The sequence below is a fragment of the Hermetia illucens genome, chromosome 3 (assembly GCF_905115235.1).
Source record: "Hermetia illucens chromosome 3, iHerIll2.2.curated.20191125, whole genome shotgun sequence".
NCBI classification, from domain to species: Eukaryota; Metazoa; Arthropoda; class Insecta; order Diptera; family Stratiomyidae; genus Hermetia; species Hermetia illucens.
The window spans coordinates 86,993,005-87,018,986 of record NC_051851.1 but is presented as its reverse complement, the minus strand read 5'-3'; the positions used below and the strand labels follow the sequence as shown (position 1 = coordinate 87,018,986).

The following is a 25,982-nucleotide window of genomic DNA, read 5'->3' as shown; positions in this document are numbered from 1 at the left end:
CACATTCAAAGAAGGCAGAGAAAGAATTGATGACTTGGAAAGTCTCAGACGGCCATCAACGTCAACCAGTAAGTAAAAAGTTCAGTAAAGGAATTGGTGATAATTAGAGATCTCATCATTATATTATAGTTGGCATTGCAACTGGATCAGTTGAAAAAATTTTGAAGGAGAATTATTTTGGAGAGAAACGAATTTCACATTTTGAACACATAATGTAATATATATGACCACAGAATTTGCACCTAACTCTTCATACGTACTACATTCTGTGCTTCATTTCACTTCCAAGGTGTTCAAACAGAAATTAAGTTGGTTAAGTGTCTGATATGACATTTCTTTTCCACAAATTTAGTTTCAAAATACGGGGCGTGCCCCTAAAATATGGGCTGTAAGGCGCTGGAGGAACACTTTTACATGAGATTCGCCAATACCCGTGTGCAGCTTGGTTCCCCTACGTAAGATCTACGCTATCCACACTAAATGGTCCGGACTTGTGAACATATTTGGGAAGCTTATCCGTACAAATCATAGGCACTAAACCACAGTTAGATGCTAGATGTTTTGGGCCTATGATGTGTACTTATAATCTTCGTTAATATATTCGTAAGTCTGGACCATTTGGTGTGGATACTACCTATTAGCTGTATTGTGGCTCAGTCTTGGCTAGGCAGCTTTTGCCGCTTCCCGCGCTAGACGTGAATATCATGGAGTTATACGTATATTGTTCGCGAATATTCTCATTTCGGATGTGATCATGGACGTCAATAATGTGTGGAAGTGGATCAGAGAGTATAGATGTATATATGTAATATTTGAAGAAAGTATGTTCCAAAATATTCAATATCGACAGTGTCCTCTGGAAACATTTTCGCAAATCGGGCTGACATTGTGTCAATCCATTTTGGGAATTTTCCACAATAAGTTTAAACAAAGATTTCAAAGAAGTGATTTTTGTCCAAGAATTTCAAAATGAAAAACAAATTGAAATTTTCCTAATCATAGAAAGTTCTATTTGTCAAAAAAAATGTTTTTTTCTATTGAATCCGTGTTCTGCTCGTTTTCATACCCAATTTACTTGGAAACGGCTAAACCTATTATTATGAAATTTGGTGAGAATATGTGGTCTTGCATGTAAGACTCGAAATGTGATCATGTGGGGTATCAACTAAAATCATTCTTCGAAAGCTCCTTTAGAGTTGTCATTGTCAGTTTCGCTCGAATCTCGAATTCTATCAATATTTTGTTTGGTCTGTTCCGATTAATTTAGTCCTATACTACGTTGAGATCAAATAGCTGAATGTGATGTTACCACAGATACTTTTTCCGTTATAGTCCGATAGCCAAGTTAATAGCCTGGCGACCTCGTCCTACGGTCTCTAAACGTAGCTCCTTATGTAAGTCTTTGTGTTGGAAGACTTCTTTATTTTATTTGCAAAAAAATCTAAATTGTATTCATGTTATACCACTTATATCTAGCTTCCGAAATAAATCCATAAAGAGCAAAAATAATAACTTTTTGGGAATCTTATACTCCATAAAGGAGTGGACAGGAGGGTTTCGTCAAGTGGAGAACATGATCAATGCGTAACTATATTTCTTTTGTAATATTTGCAAAGTGTCCGAATGGCTCGTAGTTAGAGCGCAGAAGGTCGCGGTTCAGATGGATTTGTATCATGATAACGTCGGATATCAGTCGACTCAGCTGTGAATGAGGACCTGAGTCAAATCAGGGTAAAAATCTAGGGCGAGCGCAATGCTGACCACATTGCCTCCTTTACAATCTTGAACGAAGTGCTCTAACACACTTCAAGGCCCTGATCCAATATGGATTGTTGCGCCAACGATTATCATTATCAATACTTGCAAAGCCAATTAGGGGCTGGCCGTTACAGGGAGGTACATCATGAAGACTATTTCATTCAGCTCTTTCGAAATAGGCCTCCTTTTCTATTGGGATATCCGGCAGATACGACTTGCAATTTATTTAAGAAACATTCCCTTGTACCGTTACCATACCGTACGTTGGAAGCCAGATAAGGAATTAGGTAACAGCCGTTTGTCAGCATTTGAATCGCTTCGCTTACACTAAATATAGCCGACCAGAAGGGTTGCAACTATTATTTTTTTGACAAAGTATTCATTCAGATATTACTGCCGTATTTACCCCCTCATTGAACATACATATAATAAATTACTTGCTACCGTGGGAGGTTTCTATTATTTCGTTTCGACCATTGAACCCGTGTATAATCGTAACATTGAAGAGAAAAGTGACCTTATGTGAAAAAAGTAACTTCATGAAGAAATGATGATGATTGTGACTACAGGTTTAGTCGGGTCTGGTAGATGCGACCATGACCAACAAATAAGCATTAAAGTTTTTGGAATTTTTTCAATAATAATTGTGTATCTTGAAAAGGAAATACATAAAAACCGTTAAAAACTTGTTCATCAATATTCAAAAACTACAGGCCAGACTCTAATTAAAATTCTCAAATTCACCGCTTCCACTACAAATTACAAAAAACGTACTGCTATAATTAAAATGTTAATATTGTTTTTCGGATTTAATTATAAAAAGGTGATAGTTTCAACTACTCAGTTACAAGAAAACAAACATTAAAATTACCTCAGAAATAACTATTTTGGTTGCGCATGCGAGTTGTATGTGTTGCGAGCAATCATTCGAACGCGTCACGCTCTCACAATTTTTGTGCAATTTACTCATTAATTCGAATTAGTTTTATGTATTTTCGCATAAATACAAATAAGTGTTCATACGATACTGTGGTATAGGAAAACTAGTTTCCAAGCTACATTTTCCCTTCTCTCTTGTGTAAAACTGTTTTAACTAAGTCAGTGGTGGAAAAACTATTTTTCCTATTCAGTGCGCAAGAGAATGCATTTTAGTTGCTAATGCAATTATTCCTGTGATAAAAAATGTATGATTAATGCTAATTATGTTACACAACATTTGCAGGCAAACAATTTAACATTTTCGCGAAAACTATCAAAGTTATGAAGCATTGAATAATCAACAAATAAATTAAAATTAAGATATTCTTTTGAATTATACTTTATCCATTAATCCCATTAGAAATTGAAATACTTTAAAAAATCGAGAAAGCAGCATTAATGACAAATAAAATTTTCTTATTGAATAAGGAAATTGCGTTTGCCCCTAAGAAAATTAAATTCAATTATTTTCAACTTTATCTCAAGTTAACGTGACTTTATTGTATCTTACAGATCTAATTTTATGTAGCATTGAAAAAGTTAAAACAATGATTCAATATATTTCCTTATAGATACTGTCTGAAGTTCGGAGGTTTTTGTTTTGTGAATTTTACATCTGAGTTCCTGGATTATCCACGATTTGTGAATAAGCTATTTCAATTAATTATTTAAAATATTATTATATAGTAAAACATAGTTATATAGTATATATCGTATATATCATGACTAAAAATACCTTAAATTCCAACCAAAACTATTATTCCCCATGCGGTTAGCTTACTTTTGCCAAACCAAAAAAAACTGACCTAATAACGACGTTATTCCAGATAGTATAGCCAACAGTAGCTTCATATTATTTTCATTATGTCATCGACTGAAAGACATGCAATCAATCTCAAGGGAAATTATCTATAAAGTTCTAGTGGTCATCATAAAAAATGAATGAAAGATCCTGATGTATTATTGCCAGTAAATATTCATATAATGCCATGGTTGAACCAAAAAGTGAAATGAATTGGGAAAATCTAAACCGAAAACAATAGAAAATACGAACAAATGGGAGCCCTTCAATATGAGATGAGAGTTTATACAAATTGCAATAAGTATATTTTTCCATCCTATTTCTTTGATTGTGAACACTTTATTAGGAATGTATTTGTGTCAAATTCGCCCCCGCGTTAGTTTTTGTAAAAATATTGGAAATTAAGGACAACAGCTGTCAGTTGACATTTAATGCTATCTTGCCACATAGTGTACGTGAGTCGTATAGAAAAAACAAGGAAATGCGAAACATTTCACCAAATATTTGTCAGTTTGTCATGGAAAATTCCCGGTCAAATGTTCGAATAAACACCGATTATACTTGAACGATTTAAGATTTAAAGAATAAAGCCCTTATTTATATTCTTTATTAATACATTGTTGTTGCCGTCTGGTCATTCCTTTGTGGAGCATCAGTCTTTTAATCTTTCTTGTATTTCATTTCATCAAAACTCAATTTTGGGGAAGTGATAAGTCTACGGCAGCGAAAAAAGTCCAAAAGCAACACAACGCAACCAGGATGTCAAGGTAGTGCATGAGATGGTTTATGCACTTTAATAATAATAACAATTCGATTTTTATTATTATTATTGAAGTAGAGTAGAGTGCTTCATTTTAAGATCAATATTGTTCTCGCCCGAGTTGAGTCGACTTCTCGATTGGACATACAATTGCGATACAGAATCCCTCCCCCACCAGTGGGATTTTAATCGTGACCTTCCGTTACAATACATTAGTACTTCACTTCAAATGACAATTGACTTTTGATCCGTCTTATATGTTAATGGAATTTTTTCTCAGATTCAGTTCATGCTCTGAAACAAACACAAAACATATAAATCAACCAAACCTCCATTGTTGGTGGTTTCTGGAAGTGTACTTCAGATCATTCCGTGAAGCGGGCACCTTTCCTCCAATTCTATGAATTCGACAGTTCTATGTTTCAATGCCGATATGATGTCCTGATATCCCTCTCCAGAGTTTATTATTATTAGATTATATTGTGAAGGGGACGCGACGGGACAAGGAACTAATTCTGGCCTGAAATAAATGCCAGATCTTTATGCGAACGCACGAACATGTCAGGATCCCGTTAATGTGGAGATTGCTCCTCATTACGGTTTTATATCTACTGTCGATAATCTCTCAAGAGTCGTTGTCGGTGAGATTCTTGACTTTGGTATAAATTCCTTCTCTTAATTCACATCTCCAGCTGGCGTGTCGAAGTGCACCTAGTTCACTTCGTTAATCTGTAATTCTCTTTAAATTTATTTTCATTCTGCACATGCACCAAGCTTCACTTTTTTCGTACAGACCACCTTTTGGTGCGATTCGCTATTTCCGTTTTAGGGCAGTTTACCAATATCATCGTCCTCGGGAAATTTTTGGGACAAAACTTCTGTCGTTTTCCTGCATGCTTCCAACATCCTTAAATAAAATACAGAGATTTCGTTGATGGTCCTGGGTTCACTGTTGCCTGGTTCGAATATAGTTCATGATATAATGATAAACTTAGTCCCAGCTAAAGCCTCACACAGCGGGGAGTTTTAACAAAAGTGCGATTTTTATACTTAGACGATCAATTTTGCTTTGTCGTCCTTGGGGGTGTTACCTAACTTGACAGGAGGGGCACCTAACTTGACAGGAGGGGCACCTAAACGCATTTTTGTATTCAAGGAAATTTTCTTTTTATTCGTTAATTAATAAATTGGCAATGACCACGGTAAACGTTGAAAAATATCAGGCTCCCATATCGATTCATTGTGCATATGGACGCATTTGCGATAGTACGATCTCTAGGACAGATTTTGTTCCGAATAACCTTGTGGAAAAAAGTTTGTTTGCGATTTACGTGGTTTCCGGAACACTTCCTCGGAAGAAGTAGTAGTATGTATGTGGTATGCTGGACGGGGCAGAATCACGTACTTCAACTGGTTCTAGGTGGCTAGCAAGTCTTGAACCTATAAAAATATTGGTTTTTCCATAATTTTTATTTTTGAAATCGTGGGATTGGAATGAACACCATTTTTCAATTAAATTCGGAAAAACAATCTAAAACTTTGCGCTTCCACTTCACGTGCTCAATAGCTCAGTCAAACTGAGAGGAAATACCGTGTTCTCCCCCTAGAGAACGCCGTAGGATGCCCTCGACTCCCTCTTGGTAGTTAGCTGGGAGTCTAGACTTGTTGAGGGATGTGGGGTCGAGTAGCCGAGTACCGTAATGAATTTGCTCGATTTGGCCACCGCTCTCTCACTGCAACGAAAGTATGGACATTGGTCTCTTATTGATGATGGATACATGTTCCTTCGTCAAGAAGTTCGTTAAGATCCTCAGATGACTGTGCTGCTAATGTTCACCCAAAAAAGTAATTTATTTACAAGATATTCCTAAAACTTTATATACATCCTTCTGATAATAGTAAAGATAGATGCATCCCAAAATTTCAACCAGATTTATTAATAACTTTTTGGGCTATATCACGAACAGTTTTTGAAAACACAGTTTCGTGATAACGGCATAGCTTCCTCGAAATGCCAATGATCTTCCATCTGCTGTTTCGAACTACAACTACAGCTTCGCAACCCTCAACTACATTTTTTTTATTTCACAGAGTAGAACCTTGGTCACGCGAAAAAATTTAGTTATACATTACCAACTATTGTAACTACAGCAGTTGAAACGACACGGCCCAGATTTTTTTCAAAGATTCCATTTTCCATCCTTATCCAATGGTAACAAGTTGCTAAAAATGGGAAAGTCGGAATTTTAAATGGAAAATTCGGAAATTGATTTGGAAAAATTTGAAGTTAGTTTGGAAAGTTCTGATATTAGTTTGGAAAATTCTGAATTGGTTTGGAAAATTGTGAATTTGACTTGCAAAACTTATTTTTTTAAAAAGGACAAATATATCTAACAAAATAAAGTGCAATGAATTATTAGTAAGAAAATGTTGATGGGGTTAATGTAATTTTTTCTAAGGAAAAAAGAATAAACTTAATTGGTCCAAATCCGGCCGTCAAAACTAATAAAAAAATATATGAAAACATGTTTCCTTGATTACAAAGCGCTTTGGAAGCAAATGGCGGCAACAAAATAAGATTTTTCTTAACGACTAAAAAACTGAAGTAAAATCAGAACCAAGAAATGAATAAAATTCCAAAAAACTAATTACCAAAAACAAACATCTTTTTTCGTACTTACTTTTCGTAGAATGTACTGATTCCCTTAAAAATGAAGTCTTTTAACATAAGAAAGTTTGTTACTAAACTAAAAAATTACAAAACATAATTTAACACCTCCGCGAATAAGTTATTTGACTTTTAGCCAAAAATGTGATTTTTCGAGCGTATGTGTACGTACCTATCTAATCATATATGTTAAAAAAGCGTCTGGTACAATCGTTTCCAAACAACTGACTTTTTAGGGTTTTGTGTAAAACAAAACCTTATTAAAATCGACTCACTATCACCGAAATCCCACGCCATACAATGAGTGGCAAAAATTAACGTGAGGGGGGCGGGCGATCTAAATCTTTCTTTCACCGAATATAGTCATGTAGGGTATCATCTGAAAGGTCTTGATCAATTGTTATTTTCCAAAATTGATAGTTTTGATGTAAATGTTCACATTCACACTCATTTTCGGAAGCTACCCAACCCAAAAATCTCAAAAAATATCAGGATGGCGCACTTGTATGAAATCTAGGGCTTAAAATATGTTCCATTCCGAAGTCTGCTCAAATAAACTTACTAATACCACCTTTTTGATAATTTTGATAATTAACCTGAGGAATCTACTTCTACCCAGCTCTTTGTAAGACTTTGTCGAAAACAAAACCCTAATGGACCTTATTAGTCTTCGTGTGTCTGTTTGTCACACCCAATTTACTCGAAAACGGCTGAAGCTATTATTGTCAGTGAATTTGTTGAGAACGCATGATTTATGACTCTCTTTACATATAGGGAATGGGATCATTTTTCACTGGGTTTAAGTGGCTCCCCCTATTTGCCAAAGGGGGGCGTGATTTTTTTTACAGAATGTAGTCATGTAATTGAAAAATCTGGAAAATTTCGGAATGGTGCATCTACACGAAATCTAGGCTTCCAAATACATTCCCCCAAAATAATAGCATATTAACACGTTTCAGAAATTTAACCGCAAGCTTCCCATAAGGGGGTCATCCCGTGTGTCGGATCCGCTGAATCGATTTTTTTTGCATCAGTTGTATGTAGATATATTGTAGAATATATGGGCAAAGTGATTTTCTGATATACGAAGTCGTTCGGAAATTATAATGTTAAACACGTGATAAGCCACATACCAGATTTATGTCGATCGGCGTAATAAAGCTTGTATTTATCGGTCCGAATGACGTTCGAAAGACTTCGCTAAAAGGACAACAATTGAAGCCAATGCTGTACATGTGTTTCTTGAGGAAACCTAGAGTTTATTGACTATGTATAGAATATTAATGATCAGTTCAGGTTTTATGGTTAAAAATCGCATTCTACTTTTTAAATGCGTTTTTCTCGAAACTGCATGTTGAAAATCGGTTGCCACCAAAATCTATCCAACGAAATTCTTTAAAATTTTTACGACTTATTCAGAACATATTTCTACGGTCCGCAAACTAGGATAATTGCGATTCATTCAGTAGGTTTTTTTTATTCATTGTAGAAGCCGTGAAAAAACACCAAAATTGTGAATTGTGAAAGTTTAACACGGCGCCAAAAATTTAGTTTTTAATAGTCCTAGTTTGCGGACTATAGTTAAGTCTGCACGTTAAAAAGCCCCCTTTACTTTTTCTCCTTAAAATGAGCGCAGCGCCCTCCAGCACAAAAACACCTTTTTTTGGAGATGGGTGTATAAATTGCTCTGTATCTCAATAACCAACCATGCGATCGGGCTGGGAAAATTACTATGCACGTATTCGTATTTGTATCTTTATCCAGTTCTTCACAAAAAATTTCTAAAAAAAAGCCAAAAACACGGCCTTCACACGGGATGACCTCCTTAAGTTCCCGGAAGTACAAAATTTGGTATCGTTATAAATTATAAGTAATAATATAGTATACAATTTTGGAAAGTGTGAAAGGAATCCACCTATTATTAACAAAGTTATAGAAGTTGAAAATTGTGAATTTATCCTACAGTATGACGTGACGTGTACGGCGTGATCATCATATAAAGTGAACTCATATGAACGTCGGATTTGGAGTTTGGAAATACATATATCAAGGAATATTTTGAATTTTTATGAATGTACGAATGGAAAACGCGCATAGGAAACTCATCGCACAAAATGAACACTAAACCCTTATACCGCTTTCCGACTTATTTGTAGGTGAAGTTTCTTATATATGCTAATAATGTTAAACTCCTAGTGTGAAGTGTGTGAGATGGATTGTTATCAGTACAGTGCGTTCTAGATCAAATTATTTGCATAAATGGCTCTTTAAAAAATAGAGGGTAGTTGGATTTTTAACTATATGCACACGGTACTATCATGCACTCATCGTTCTTCAGATATGGAAACACAAAACGTTTCATCGCTCAAGCGTATAACTTCCGGTTTCCCGACTACTTTTTCCAGTATATACTATCGAAATATATCCAAAAAAGAAATGACTTATCGCAAATTGTAGAGTTTTCTCCCCTAGAAATTTGGTGACGTGCAACGCCCTCGCCCTCATATCCTGTCAACAATATTAATTAAGTCTGCTGTTCTCTTTTTTTCTACCATACCATATATTCTCAAGCAATCCAATATTGATAATGTCAGCTGGCTGTTTTCGAAAAACATGTCGTTCAAGTACTATTCCAGGGATGAGAATTTCCAGAACTTGCACGATGACTTTTCTATTTCTTCTGCGAATCAAGTCAACTATTTTTCCCCTTACTTCCACTCAAATGAAATCTTCCAATAAAATCAGCCATATTTTTCCCTTATTTCCACTGAAATCAAATAAAACATGAATTCTTAGTAAAATTCGATATATATTGGTTTTCACTCGACTGTAATTGCAGTTTGTATTGCAACTTTGAATGATTTCTTGCAAGGAATGCAGTGTCACTCTCCTGCTTCTACTAATATTAACATCTGACGATTATTTAAAAGGGCTTTTTTGCCAACACTTAAACTATGTATCTATTTTGTGTCCGGGTAGCTGAGTGGTTAGAGCACTAGGCTACCGTACGGAAGGTCGCGGTTCAAATCTCACTGGTGACAGTGGAATTTGTATCGTGATTTGACGTCGGATACCAGTCGACTCAGCTGTGAATGAGTACCTGAGTCAAATCAGGGTAATAATCTCGGGCGAGCGCAATGCTGACCACATTGTCTCCTACAGTCTACTGTAGTGTACCGTTACGGTCTTGAATGAAGTGCTCTAACACACTTCAAGGCCTAGATCCAATATGGATTGTTGCGCCAACGATTATTATTATTATTATATCTATTTTGTAACACAGTGACATAATAAATGAAGTACTTGCACAAAAACATTGCAAAGAGTGTGTCGCTGCAAATTATAAATTGTGCAATTTTACTTAGTACTCTACTGATTGAATTAGGCAGATCACTTATGAGTTCAGTGCAAGTTGGAGGCTTAAGCTTCGTATAAACAATGGGTTATTTTTGTTCAAGTAATGATTACATCTCTTCAAATATTTAAACGCACAGATAAAACTCCCATTGAAACTTAGCTAGGTTTAAGTATGAACTTGGCTCACATGTCGATTATGGTTAATATTAAAAAAATTAAAATTAATTTCAAATTGTTGATTATGTATAAACGACTGATGTTCTGCAATTCAATCTAATACTGCTTATTACATATCATATACAATGAATTTATCTTGAATATTATTCTCCCTCAAATAAATAGCTAATTTGAAAGTGAGAATATTTTCGTCTAACTCTGCCTTCAAAGCCAAGAAAAACTTAAATTATAGCGACATATAGCTTGAAGATATTTGTATCCGTCCACTAAGCCTTAACTCTTAACAACTGATTAAGATAGCGAATGAGTTAGGCCTCTATAAATGCCAACTTGCATGATAGTATCATTATTATATTTGATGGACATCGTATGTTGGCCGTCTGTCAGTGTTACTTGGCGTTACGGCGTCCAACGAGCCCCAAAGGGTTAGATACACTTTGCACGAGATAAGTTACACTTTACTCGGTCCGTTAGCAGCCAATCTACGATGGTGATTGGCAAATTATGAAATTCTTTCGTACTACACGATTCGTTGCATCACAGTCTTGATGTGGACTGTGTGCATTGTTTTGGTTGATGGTATTGATCATTCCAAAAAGTAATTGTGAAGTTCACGATATTTACTAAACTTTTTTTGCAGTACTGGGAAAGGCTAAAAATGTTAAAAGGAGATACCCTTAATTGATTGTTGATGTAGTTTTTACTGACAATGAAATAGGCTCTGAATCCATATGGTCGTGCTGAATTATTACGAAAATTCATCTGGAAATCAGTTTCAGCGATCTCCTATTACGAAATCTATTAAATTTTCATGTAGGGTCAACTTTTATCGACTGTTGAAACTAGGAATTAGTCGAGGCTTTCAGGTTTGTTTAAAGTGTTACGAGTTCAAACAGCACCCCAAGTCGAAACATGGAATAATTCTCGAGACGCGTTCGAACCATCAGCATCAATGGGTGAGATAAATCATTTCCTCATGAATAGAGATTCAGATCGGAAATGCCTTTTGCATCCAATGACATCACCATCTCAATAGTAAAATCAAAGCAAGCAATGCTACTCAGAAATTGAGTCATTTACTATAATTTCACCTGCAAACAGCCGCTTCACACAAACATAGTCATAAACACACCAGGGAAATGCAATTCAAAAACTCACAAACAGATTACAACTGATTCATCAAATAAATCGTTTCTGAGGAATTTAAATCCCAGCAATCAGCACGGCATCTTCCAAAAGTGTTTCATCTTAATTTTCTGCGTTCGAAAATATTAACCCTCAATCCCTCGCCGCAGTCTTTATTAGCATCTAACTTTTCTTATTCACTCATCTGCCGATTCTGTGTTATGTCATTCATCAGAACTCATCCCAGCTTCAATCTCAAGAGGTTCAGCTTCTTTTGTGGGCAAAGAGGAAATGCATTTTACACTCCAGGTACGATAGACCGAAGAAGAAGAGAAATTCAAAACCATATAATTTATTAATTTTAATTAACGGCTGAGATGTTTAGTAATTGTGACTAATTAGCAGAATTAAACATTAGCTTCGTCAGGCGTATGTGGGTATGCTACAAAGGTGGGTAGTACTCAGCGGCTGGAGCGGCTGCACTTGTGGTTTACATTGTGAACGTTTGAGTAAACAATGTAACCGACATTTGAAAAGAATAGGAGAAAGCTACGACAGTTTGTTTCATGTCAGGCTTAAGTTGCGTTTAATTGCATACGTTTCGTTTCCTTGAAGTACAGTTCTTTTGAATTATAGTTGAAATATCTTCATATATGCTAAAATTTTAACCATTTAGTGTTAACGCTGAGTAGGTTGCGGCCATTTTAGATACTGCTGCTCAATTAAGTCGGACCACCAAAGCTATGTATTTTTACCTTTTCCGTTTTATCAGTTGTTGATATACGCCCTTTGAACTATATTTGAGAAAATTGTAACATCGAATAATTCACGGTTTATACAGGGTGGTCCTCGATGAAATTTCTAAACTAAAGGTATGGGACAGCGAATCAATGCCTGATGATTGGCAACGAGGCATTATCTGTCTCATACATAAAATGATATACACAGTGCAACAATTATAGAGGTATCACGTTGCTGAGTACCATCTATAAGATGTTCTTCGCTATCTTGCTAGGCCGGATAGCCCCATGGGCCCAGAACATCATTGTCCCATACCAAAGAGGCTTCACTCCAGGCAAATCAGCAACAGATCAGATTTTCTCTATGCGCAAGCGATGGAAAAACTGTTGGAATATGGACAACAGTTGCACCATCTGTTCATCGACTTTAAAGTCGCCTATGATAGCATAGCCAGGGTAAAACTGTACATGGCCATGAGGGAATTCGATATCCCGACGAAATTAATAAGACTGACTAAGCTGATCCTCACCAATGTGGATCACTCTCGATATCAAAAACGCTCTACGATAAGGGGATGCCCTATCATGCTTCCTCTTTAACCTGGCCCTCGAGAAAGTGATCCGTGATGTTGAGGTAACTGCAAGGGGTACGATCCTCTCTAAGTCCACCCAACTGCTAGCCTATGTTGACGATATCGACATCATGGGAAGAACCATCCGAGACGTACAAACTGCCTTCATCCAGATCGAGCAGGCAGCACGAGATCTTGAGCTGCACATCAATGAAGGCAAGACAAAATATATGGTGGCAACGTCAGCACCGAAGACGAACCAACCAACATCAAACCGCACTGGTAAAACAGGAAGAATAAGGATAGGAGAATACAGCTTGGAGACCGTTGACAATTTCTCCTATCTAGGGTCGAAAATCACAACCGATAACAGCTACGATGATGAAATCCGCGCACGGTTGTTGTCAGCCAACAGAGCCTGTTTCAGCTTACAAAAACTGTTCCGCTCGAAACGTCTCACCATAGGGTCAAAGCTCTTACTATACAAGACTATGATCTTGCCAGTCCTCATGTATTCCTCGGAAACTTGGGTTCTTAGCAAGAAAAATTGCGAACTCTTGGCCGCGTTCGAGAGAAGAATCCTCCGAACAATTTTTGGCCCCCTACATGAGGATGGACGATTCCGTAGCCTACACAATGAAGAAATCTATGAGCGATACCATAACCGTCCGGTTGTGGATAAAATCCGGCTCAATAGGTTACGGTGGGCGGTTCACTTAATCCGTATGGATGAGGATGATCCCACCCGGAAAGTCTATAAGGGCAATATCAATTGTAGAAAAAGAAGACGAGGCAGACCCTACCTAAGATGGAGCGATGGCGTAGGCCAGGACGCCAGACAGCTTTTGTGGTTATCGAATTGGTGGACCTCGGCGCAAAACCGGGATGTCTGGAGTTCCTTATTAAGGCAGGTCTAGACCGGATACCGGTTGTTGCGCCATTGATGATGATGATGAAGGTATAAGTACCCTTCAGTGTCACCATCTATCTATCTACAACACTCTGTTTTTTGCGTCAAAAAAGGTTTTTTTTTTGCCAAAAAATTTCTCTTGTTCAATAATATATATCTGCCAGCATATTCAAAAGTTACCTCAAAATAATCTTGAAAAATTTATAGGTGCGACTTCGCAACAGCCTCCTAAGCAACTAAGTAACTCATTATCGATATCCGTGTTTTTCGGAAAGCGTAGTGTTTCTCAAACAAAACCTTTTTCATTTGATTAGAAAAAAAGGTAACCTATTAGCTTTCAAACTGTGTAATCACTTTCATTGACTTTTACCTCCTCCTTATCCTTGATCCTAGCGCAGTGCGACTTTTCACTTTACAGTCCTATGTTTAGGTCACCCATTGTAATATTTTGTGAGGGTGGGAGACTTTATTTTGTTTGGGTTGTGAGTTTAGTTTCGTTGATCTTCAATTCGACTCTTACTCGTTGACTCACCTTTTGAAAGATCTCTATTAATGTGACTATTATATTAGTGTTATTCGCATAGGTTACTAAATGCGTTGAATTGAACATGAAGATGCTATCGTAAATTTGGAGGAATTTCCAGAATTTTCCCAATATTTTCTTAATGTAAATATTTGGCAACAATAAAACCTCCAGCTCTGAAATCGCCTGATGTTCTCTCATCAGGGTTTTGTAGGTTGTACATAACAAAAATATTTCTCCACAGCCTCTAATTTTACCGTAAATCGGAACATAATGGGGAGATCTACTTCTTCCCCAGGCTTACAGATACTAATACATCGCACTGTATTGCCCACCTTTAGTAGTTCTATGGGAACTTCAACGGGACCGGGTGCTTTGTTTGATTATAATGTTGAAGGGTCGGCTTCTACTTTGATGATGGCTCGGCATCGGTGTGTGCTGTCATTGTTTCTGAAGTTGTTTCAAAATTCGATCCTTATTTAATTTATTTTGTTTTCCTTCCTTAAAGAACAATGAATTCTTTGTAAGGACCTTCTTGAAATCGACATCGAGTCGGAGTCAGAGAAAGCAAACTGAATGCTTTCTTTTAAAGGGTTAAGCCACTGTAGTTTCGAGAAAAATAAGCATCTTTTAGGATTTTTTCCAGTAGGATAATGAAGTAAGCAAAATTCTGAAAAATGTCCTTAAATTGTACATGTCATTTTTCGTCAACATAGAAAGGTTTTTCAATTATAGGCTTATGTAATTGTGTAAATATGTAGGACTTTTTCGATTTGCCAATTTTGATAAAAATTTAAAAAAATATTTGCATTTTTCGAAATAAATCGTTCAATCGGCTGAATTTTTTTCCATCAGACAATGCCTGCGTTTTCTATTCGGAGAGGCGAAAAGTCTGTCGAGCTCGCAATTACATTTTTGCTATTCACAAAGTCGTTGGCTCTGGTGATTGTCATTGAAATAGGATTCGCTTTGGTGGTTGCTCTGCATGTGTCTCTCTTTTGCCAACTTTGACATTGAATTGAGATTTTGGTATCGTTCGTTTTTGGTTTCAAACTGTCTAAAAAGCTACCTCAACAATCGACAACAAATGTACCCTCTGTTATCGCCCCTTTTTATGCTGATGAGAATAGTATGCAATGCGTGATCGTTAACCTTGCTGCCGAGATATTTTGCTTCCTGAAGTATGACGATGTTAAGTTTATATCCTGAAAAAACTTCAAAAGTTCTCGTACAACTCCCATCCGTGTGAATGTTTCCCGTTCCTGGCTAATTGATAGTGGAGGGCGTTGCCAAATAGGAAACCTAATATTCCCACGAAATTGGTGAAAACTAATTGACAAAAGAGGTCAGCCCAGGAATTATTGAGCCTGGATAGGTTCCGCACTACGTGATCGGAAATTGTTTCGTGTCTCTGCTAACCTGGCTAATTTATATATCGCTCTCTAGTAAGCCTATGGTTTCTTATTGAGAAATATACCTAATTTATCGAACATGTTTATTTGTGGGAGTTCAGTCAGGATCTCCTGCCTTAAAGCACATTCATTTTTGCCTCGATGACAACTATGTTACAGCCTCATTTCAGCTCCACTACTTAATCCCATAATTCGCACCCGATCTGTACACTTACCCAATCGACGATAGTAAATTTTGCACTTTGGGTAGTAAGGTTCACCGAGACGGACCGTTATTTGCCTGTAGATCCTGCATTATAAAGCTCTGTGACGATCTACCTTGATAAATTTTCTTCTATTGTATGAACATGTCCACATTCTTTATAGTGGAGAGGCCTCGAACTGGCTGGCATTGAGGATGTTATCAGTATGCAGCAGAGTCTACTTGGACAGAACAGAAGCTCCTAAAAACTTTGTGTGGGACTTAGATTTATCAAAGGAATTTGCAACTGAACCCAAAGAGAGTTATTACCAGACATTCAGGAAATTATGTTTGAGGCAAGTCTTTTGAAGTATGTAATAATAATCGTTGGAAAAATTACAAGAGAGGCATCTTCGATGGTATGGTCATATAATTCGCCGTAACGAGAATTCACTTTCCAAAATTGATCTAAATATGGAAGTCGATGGTAAGCGACCAAGAGGCCGGCAAAAACAACTGTGGTCTGATGCGCTTGATGGTGATTTGAAGGCCTCGCAACTACATCCCGATTAGGACTTTGTATAATAAAATGGCGCAACCGATCACGACGAGCCGTTTGTGAACGAGGCAAAGGCTGAAGAAAAACAAGAATAATAATTGTTGTTGCAGCAATCCAATTGGGTCTGCGTCTTGAAGCATATTAGAGCACTTCATTCAAGACCATAATGGCACGCAATAGTCCTGCACTATACATTGAGGGAGACAATGTTGTTTGCGTTTGTCTCGACCATGATTATTACCTTGATTTGGCTTAGGTATTCATTCATAGCTGAGTCGACTGGTATCTGACATCCGGCCACGATATAAATCCTTCTGTGGCCGATAAGGTTTGAACCACGAGCTTGCGCTGCGACAGCCTAGCACTCAGTCACCTCGCGATGCCCTCTCACAATTGAATATCGTACTTATTTCGCTATCATTAGCAGCTTTCCATCTTTCAAGCTAAAATTATTGGTTATCTGATTGATGACCTACTACTCACGGCTGATTATACGTTCCTGAGTGACGTTGAATAAAACTTGAGGGACGCTCAAATATCCGTTAAATTTCATGTGAATATTTTCTTCATTTCTTCGACGTTGTCGTCAGTGATTGATATCCTAGCGCTTCCAGCATGATTGTTAACTTCAATGCTTTCAAGGCTCTTTCTCTGAAACGCGTGCATAACTAACTATGATCTTCACTAAATGCCACAATTAAGATTTTGAATGCGAGGCTGCTCTTTATTTTATTTTTTCGAGTAAAATAACATTACATGTACACAATACAGTTTGATCTATCCTTCTCAAAAGTAAATAAGGTTTTGTTTTTACAGGGAAATATTAAAAATTGCCGAGCATACCTATGCGGTCTACGGATCGCTTAGTGGTTAGAGCGCTGACTGTCACAACGGCAGCTTACGGTTCAAATTTCACTGGTGGCAGTGAGATTTGTATTGTGACTGAACGTCGGATACGAAACGACTTGGCTGTGAATGAATACTTGAATCAAAACGTCAAATCGGGGTAATAATCACGATAGTGCGCAATACTGACCACATTACATCCTTTACGTGCTCTAACACGCTTCAAGGCCTATATCTAATTGGATTGTCATGCAAATGATTATTATTATTATACCAAGACGCGTATAACCTTTTCTATTGTTGAAAGTAAAAACATAAACATTTAAAATAACAACTTCAAGGACAAAAATAGGTATGACCTTGATATGTGTTATTTCTTTATATGATAGTTGATATTCTTTTCAATAAAAATTGATTTCAGTGACCACGTTGATCAGTGGATTGCTCGAGGCAATTATAGTCAAAACGTCAGTGTAAGAACTCACTCCTTCAGTATCAGTCACAATTTTTTTTGCATCAAATATAGTCATGTGGGATATCAAATTAAAGGTCTCGGTTAGTACTTTTCGAAGCCGGTCTTAGTTTTGACATTTGTTGGTAAGGTGGGGAATGCGGGGGCTTCAAAGTGATCATTTCTTTAACGAACCCATTCTCAGAAACTACTCAACCGAAAAATCTGAAAAAAAATCAGGGGGCTGCCTAAGCTCCGAAATACCCTCCATACCGATACCTGTTCAAATAAAGTTAATAATGGTACATTATTATAATTTTTAGTAATTGGCAGGAAAACCCCCCTTAAGTTCACCCTAGAATCACAAAATTTTGCAATAATGTAGGCTACATCATGGAGCATGATTCTGCCAATTTTGTGAAAATCGAATTATTACTAACAAAGTTATAATAGGTCAAAGCTGTCGCTTCAGTATAAATTCAAGACTTTGAATGTTAATATCACTTGAAAGTGGCTATTTTCACATACTATATGCATATTTTACGTGCTACATACTAATGGGGCAAATGCACACTCAAATCGCTATATAAAAGAAATACACAAAACCTTTCATATCTGAAGCGTCTATCTTCCGGTTTTCCGACTTGTCTCTTAAATAAATATGATAAATAGATATTTTTTAGTATTCAAACATGCCATATGTAGATGTTATTGAGAGCTTATAATCCTGGTAACTTGCATTTAACCATTTACTTTTCTAATCAGTTTTTTTCTTATTTTTGCAGCTATTCCTTTTCTATCGGTAAGTAAATATCAAATTTTGTTACCACTAAATGATATGATAACGATGAAGGGATGTCATTGTCCTAAAGTTGGACATCTTGTAGCTAGTAGGATAAGACTGCATAAAAATGTTATATATTGAAATAAATCAGCTCCTCCTGCTCGTATAAGAGTACATTCTTTTTAGGAGTATTACAACATTCTCATAAAATTATGTAGTCACATAATGTGTCCTGTATTCGTAGCTGTATCTTTATTTCCGTTCCAACTGCGATGGATATTGATTTGAAATAAAATAAATTTACTGAATAATTCAGAACTGAAATCCAGTTGAGAGTATAACTTGAAAGTAGGAACGGCAAAATGAATGGAAAACAAAAAAATTGAATTTGAAGTTTCGAAGGAATACCCAAATGTATTCTACTTTCTTCCCTTACCGTATATATGTCATTGTCAATTTAAAATGGAAACCGAAATGATTTTGCATGGGGATCAATTTGATTAACGTCAAATCAGCAGATTATGGAAAAACCCTTTTCATAATAGGATATTTCATACACTTAATAGAGGATGTCAAAGCCATTTTCCCTCGGCTTCATAACGAACACTGTGATACATATTTTGTAGCAACCACCTGCAGGTGCTTTTTTAAATATCAGCGTTCATTTGTCCGGCTAACAGAGTTAATGAACTGCTCTTTTTGCCGATCAAAACTAGATGCGATTTATTCATTATCATTAGATAGGCATAGAAGTGGTGCTGAGCCCTTTTACTTCTATTATCGAAAATTAGTGGACAAGCCCTATTTTTTCGCAGTTTTTCAGACAATCGCCATTAATTTCCAAAAGGTCGCCCCTTTTTTACAACTCTCTCTCTTGAAAGTGCATTGAATTCCAACCTACGTAGCTACTCAGTCTTCCATAATAACCTCAAAAGGTAACGTGTTGAGGCCATCAGAATCAGAAAACTAACTTTGACAATTTTAAAAAATGTAAGATTGCAAAAAGGTCAGATAAAAAAAGAATTTCCGACTTGAATTACTACTCTATTTTCACCGGCAGACTCAGGTATGATACACTACCGTCTTCAGTTTAGGCATCGAAACCATAATAAGTTGAAAATGGTTATGACGAGTAGTTACTGTAGAGTGTCAGAGAAGCTAAACATCGACTTCAAAGCAGCTGGCGGGGCCAGTCACTCCACAATAAACAGAACATGAAACCTGCTGCACCTTTTAGTCCTGCAAAAGATTTATTTGTAGCTTTTTCTATTGAAAATGATAAGAGGTTCGATTGAGTCATTGGAAGTTTCCCATTCTATAGGGTTGAGACTTACAAGCTTAACAAAACAAAAGAGGTACGTTCATATTTGGAAGAATGTTAATCCATTGTTAATCATTGGCGGTATTTTTGGCCGTTCCTCGCAGATTAGGTTCATTACGAGCTTAAATCTCAAAACTGTATTCTGATAAATTCCGGATTCATAATTTTAAGGTGACTGTTCTATCAATTGGCCACCATTAATATATATATGCATATATATATCTGTTACTCACTCCTTTGTAGTGCACTGAACACCCATTTACACGGTCTTTTTGTTTAATCTATTTTCCTGACCTTGGATAATGAGAGGTTAATATCTTAGGATTGATAAGGGAGCTTGTAGAGGAGTTTAGCCCTGCCCTTCTGTTAAGAGAGAATATTTTAAAGCAGTCCTCAACGAACACAACAAGGCGTCTGGTGTTTTGCTACTCCATTGTGACGTTGATGATCGAAGTTGACGCTTTTAACTTAGCTTCTTTTTGATGAGTTGTAGCTAACTGGCCAGGTCCACAGGTTGAATTCCTCGCTGATAGTAGGGTGATGTTTGGATGGCATTGAAACTTCGTCGTGATACAGGATTTTCCATTCGCTGTTCATTTCAGTTTAGTATACAACATGAGGATACTGAGTTTGCCCAATGAGACTGAATGTGGGCATATGTGTGTAAAACTTGCTATTTTCGTGTTTGTTTCAGGCTACTCAATGATGTGGCAGGTGCACGATTTTTAGAAACGATTATTCCGGTATTGAAAGAGGGCAGTTTTTCTACAAGAGCTTTTATGCTTCTTAATTATGATCGGAGACCTTCTGTTGTTAAAGGTGACCAAAATGACAATCCAAGTTGAGTATAGTCAATCATTAGGACATCCAAAAACATGAAGAAAAATGTCGAAATCGATCGTGTGGATCTGCCAAGTGCAGTTGCAGTGTCCATTCGACATGTGCTTTATATAATTTGCATGTCATGGATACGATTCATTGTCACCATAGCAGGACCTGAAATACAAAAACGGAACATCACTAAAAATAGAAAAATGATAAAAACCACTCGTGCGCCCGCCGCAAAACGCGTAACCCGAATGTTGCCATCGAGAAGAAGATCGATGACGGATCACATCCTCAATCGACACCTTTCCTGCCACCAATTTTAAGGAACTCCTAACTTTGGGGTTTTCTCCCTATCTGACGTGGCAATGTTCCTTTATCAACGTGTAAGCGATAGAATGAATTAGGGAGAAAAGTTATCCTAATAAATAAACAAGTCGGGAAACCGGAAGCTAGACGCTTCATGTATGAAAGGTTTTGTGTATTTCTTTTATTAAGAGATTTGAATGTGCATTTGTCTCATTAGCATGTAGCACGTAAAATATGCATATAGTATGTGAAAATTTCCACTTCCAAGTGATATTGACAATCGTAGCCTTGAATTTGCAGAGAAGCGACAGTTTTGACCCAGCATAACTTTGTTAGTAATAGTGCGTTTTTCACCAAATTTGGCAGGATCATGCTCTATATTGTAGCCTACATCGTTGATTCTAGGTGATTCTGTGATTGTAGGATGAAATTAAGGTGGGCAGTAATGTAGTAGTAATGTACTATTATTAACTTTATTTGAACAGGTATCGGAATGGAGGGTATTTCGGAGCCTAGGCACCATATAGTGGCAGTCTTTTGATTTTTTTCAAATTTTTCGGTTGAGTAGTTTCTGAGAATGGGTTCGTTGAAAAAATGATCACTTTCAACCCCCCGCAGTCCCCACCTTTTCAACAAATGCCAAAACTAAGACCGGCTTCGAAAAGTACTAACCGAGCACTTTAATTTGATACCCCACATATTTGATGAAAGAAAAAAATAACACCCCCCTTTTGCATATATGGGGATGTAACTCACTATATGCGTGAACGTTCGCAGTTCCCACCTTTCTACTAAATTTGGTGTCCATCGCTACAACCGTCTCCAAGAAAAATGCGTGTGACGGACAGACAGACAGAAAGACAGACAGACAGATAGTAAACCGATTTTAATAAGGTTTTGTGTTTATACAAAACCTTAAAATATGGTTGTGAAAATCCGCATGGATATAATTCGAAAGCAAGATAAATAATGGATACAAGATACAAGAAGAATAATACAAAACCCAAAATACGAAAGTAATAAAAAGTAGAAGAAAATAAAAACGAAGAAAAATTGAAAATAAAAAATGATCAAGATAAAAATGATTTAAATAAAATGAAAAGGAAGAAAAAGAAGAATGCAAGCGGAGATCCTTATAGACGTCATGTTTTTCTCTTCTTTTTCATTTTCCCTGACAGCCCTCAACAAGTCAACTTATAAGTTCAATTTAACTAAGGCGAAATTTCTAACTGTTTCCCTATCATCAAACTATTAGAAGTGGTTTTGGAATATAATCTTCAACTGTTCTTATTCTTTTTTTTAAAAAAAACACAACTGTTTGTTACTTATTCTCTATATTCTAAGTTCATGTTTAATAGGGAGGATCGTAAATATATGTCCAAATAATGAATCCAATTGCAGTATCTTTAATTGTATCAATAAAAAGATCATTTTTTTTTAAACCGTGCGCGGCGATCATTATACGACCCTGTAACTCACCACGGAAGTTGGGTGCAAGGAAGCTGCCGGGGGAACCCAGTTCATCTAGCAATTCCCGTGGATCACAATCAACTTTTTTCAGTGAAAAGGGAACCCGAACGCGTGTTCTAGTAAGTGATTCTCATTTCCTCGTTCATTTTGTCATTTGCCGGATAGCTGAGTGGTTAGAGCGCAAGGCTGTCGTACCGAAAGTCGCGGTTCAAATCTCGCTGGCGGCAGTGGGATTTGTATCCTGATTTGACGTCGGATACCAGTCGACTCAGCTGTGAATGAGTACCTGAGTCAAATCAGGGTAATAATCTCGGGCGAGCGTAATGCTGACCACATTGCCTCCTACAGTGCTCTGTAGTGTACCGTTACGGTCTTCAATGAAGTGCTCTAACACACTTCAAGGCCCTGATCCAATATGGATTGTTGTGCCAACGATTATTATTATATTATTATTATTATTTTGTCATTTGCGAGGACGTCCCATGAATCTATCAGGCTTTCATAAAGTTTTGGATCGAAATCACAGAAATAATCCTCTTTCGACCAAGAAAAACGATATGAATTCGATGAAAACCGACCGTAACCTCTGACAAAGAGTCTGTACTCTTTGTTCCGATTAGCTGATCATCGACTGATCAGCTAAACCAAAGAACAATTTTCCCTTTCCTCGGATAAAGACCGAAAACTTTGGGTTCAGCTCGCAATCTGCAGTTTGTTTGTTTGTTGTTGTTTGATTTTCCATTGCCCACGTTGATCTGCTAGGCAAAATTCATATAATTGTATCATGACTTGGTCATGCGCAGAGGTCTAATTTTTATTTCTGTCGAGTCTAAATGGGAATGGAAATCAGAATGATGTAAGTATGGAAAATGCTAGGTGACAGAAAAATGAAGCGGCCTGACACCAGCAAATAAGGAGGCAAAAGAATTTGCAAGTGGTGAGACTGAGGCAGTTGGGTTTTGGAGGCCTACTCCAAGGAGGACAGCTGAAGATCATGAAATCTGCGGCTACTATAATTTGAAAAATTATGCTTAATATATGTAATATCTCGAATAAATGGGATTGCATGTTTATCTGGAAGACGGATATTAACGAGGATCAGTTGATTGAACTGATAGAGTTCTCTTTAAATTTGAGTGTAAAATGCAATGCATGAATGCTTCGACTTCGATTCCATCGGCGTTTTTGGCAGAACATTCGTTAAGCGTATGTTTCTACGGTGTCGATAAGGTTGATCACAAAATTGTTTGCTGCGCTTGATTGATGAGTTTGGGGCGTTTTGGAAAACAATTTCTTTCGTTCTCGGTTCCACTTCTGTGTTAAGAAATAATTGCACTTTAAAGTTTGAACATGAGATCCTAATAACTACCTGTGATAGTATCTAAATTTCTAGAATATCTTTGTATAACCTTTAAATACGCGAAAAATTCTAGGTCAATTCCATGGAATAATTCAAAACGGAGAGAATTCCCAATTCATTGTTCCAATACAATTCATTCACTAATGCATTCTGAATCACAGGCTTTGTGAAAAGGTTCCAAAGAACAGGTGCTGCGCACATATGATATAGATTTAGGAGTCACCGCTTGGACGCATAAGCAAAAGGAGACAATTCACAAACGAACGAAATTTATTGGAAAGTATATACTAGAACCTTCTCTGCCTAATTGATATTCTACCCTGGACACTGCCCTTAAATTTAATATTTGCTGATGGTGATGATTTCTTTCATAAGGGAGTAGGAGCCTGCTCAGAAATGAAAATTTGCTTCACAAAATGTTCTGCGTCCAATTCATGATTTACACATCTTCAAAACACAGTTATGATAGTAAACTATAATAAGTTTAAATCTGGCTTTGATATCGGTGTACAGATACATTATGATAAACACTTTCACTGCGGAACATCATGCATCTTTTTCATCACCTATTTTGAAAAGCCAGTTAATTGAAAGAGTGCTTTTGACCCTCATCAGACATTCCTACATCCGATCATGCTAGCAACTCTGTTATGTCTGTCTCCTTTCGGAGAACAACAACAATGGTTTGGCCCCTAGTCTCTGCATATGCAGCCAAGTTTGCACATTTAATTGAAGTTTGTGCTAATGTGTTCACTCTTGAAATTCCAACCATTGTACAATTATTTCCTCCCCCTGTGTCTGCCATGTGGATGCATGCGGATCCATTGTCTATGGGAAATAATTAGTCAAGTCCTACTCTACTCAACATGGGGCTCATGTTCCCGGTTTCATCCTACACGAGCGCGGTGAAAATATGTAGAAGGGATTCTTTTCATAAAGTTTCAGATACCCGAGTAAATTGGTTTCATATATATCTACATGAACGTAGTTAGGGTTTTGCGAGTGCTCTATAGTGGAAAGAGTGGATTTTAGTAGCTGAATGGAATCATAAAGATGACTATAAACTTTCAACAGGAGTACAACAAACGGTTAATCCATCAAAAGCAGAAATGTGTTTGCATCTGTGTTTGTTGATGCTAATAAGTCAGTGTTCGTTAGTTGGAGATAAATGAGGGAAAAACTAACTTTATAACGAAATGTGAGTTTAAATTGATCGTTCTGTTGCGATTATCGCTTCTTTAGAGATGAATTTGATGCTGTTGTGCTTTCTTCTTCCGCATGGGATTACATTATGTTTGGCTGCTAGAACAATTCAAGTTTATCGGACTCCGACAGGCTTGGAAAGTTTCCAATTAAAGCGAACTTTTACTGCTCCATCTGATAGATACTCGTATGTCTATAATATAAGCACATTACGGTACTGCACTCGTATTCAATTATCTGAGATTATACATTCAGCTTGATTGAAACTATGCAATCGACGCTTAATAGAACACTTTCTGCATTATTATTACATGGAAAAATATTTACTACTTTCTGAATAATGAATTGAAACTCATTAATTGAATAAGAAATAATTATACAATATTAGAGATGATGTTATATAAAATATGTTGAAGAATTTGATGGTGGTAAGGAAATGCTAACTAAGAAATAGACTTTCGCTGTTATTCAGAAGTGGTAGAACTCGAAAATAACCTTCATGTAAAGCTTACAATAACATAAGGACTATAATGGGGTATGCTTCGCAAACATCGTAGAGGGCTTCATACCAAATCAAATCATACAATCATTACGTTAAATGAAATAGATGCTCTTGTACGTTATCCAGAAGCCAATAGCGATCTGACGAATGGAACACAATTTATATACCTCCTGGATACGCACCACTTATAGAGTTTCTGAATCATCTTAAAGCCCATTCTTCTCCATTTCTATAAATTTTCCTGTACCCTCTTATGAAACACGAGCCACTGTTCCTCCCTTATTTTATACTCTACAATTTAAGACAATATTGAAAGAAGCATTGAATGTCAATGTCAAGGAATGGTGAGGCAAACAAGTATTCAAACATCGATCAATAGTCTTCGGTTA

The 25,982-nt window shown here is 36.8% G+C and overlaps 1 protein-coding gene across 8 annotated transcripts in view; it reads left to right on the top strand.

Moving 5' to 3' along the window:
• Positions 1-25,982, top strand: part of LOC119650882 (F-actin-monooxygenase Mical) — a 214,732-nt gene that overhangs the window by 73,564 nt on the left and 115,186 nt on the right. For 7 of the 8 annotated variants that reach the window (XR_005249382.1, XM_038054053.1, XM_038054052.1 and 4 more), the window contains one exon: positions 18,605-18,621. The gene's annotated coding sequence lies outside the window, so the exon portion shown is untranslated. Of the gene's footprint in view, positions 1-49; positions 69-18,604; positions 18,622-25,982 lie in introns of those variants that run through there. The other variant, XM_038054050.1, reaches the window with a different exon arrangement.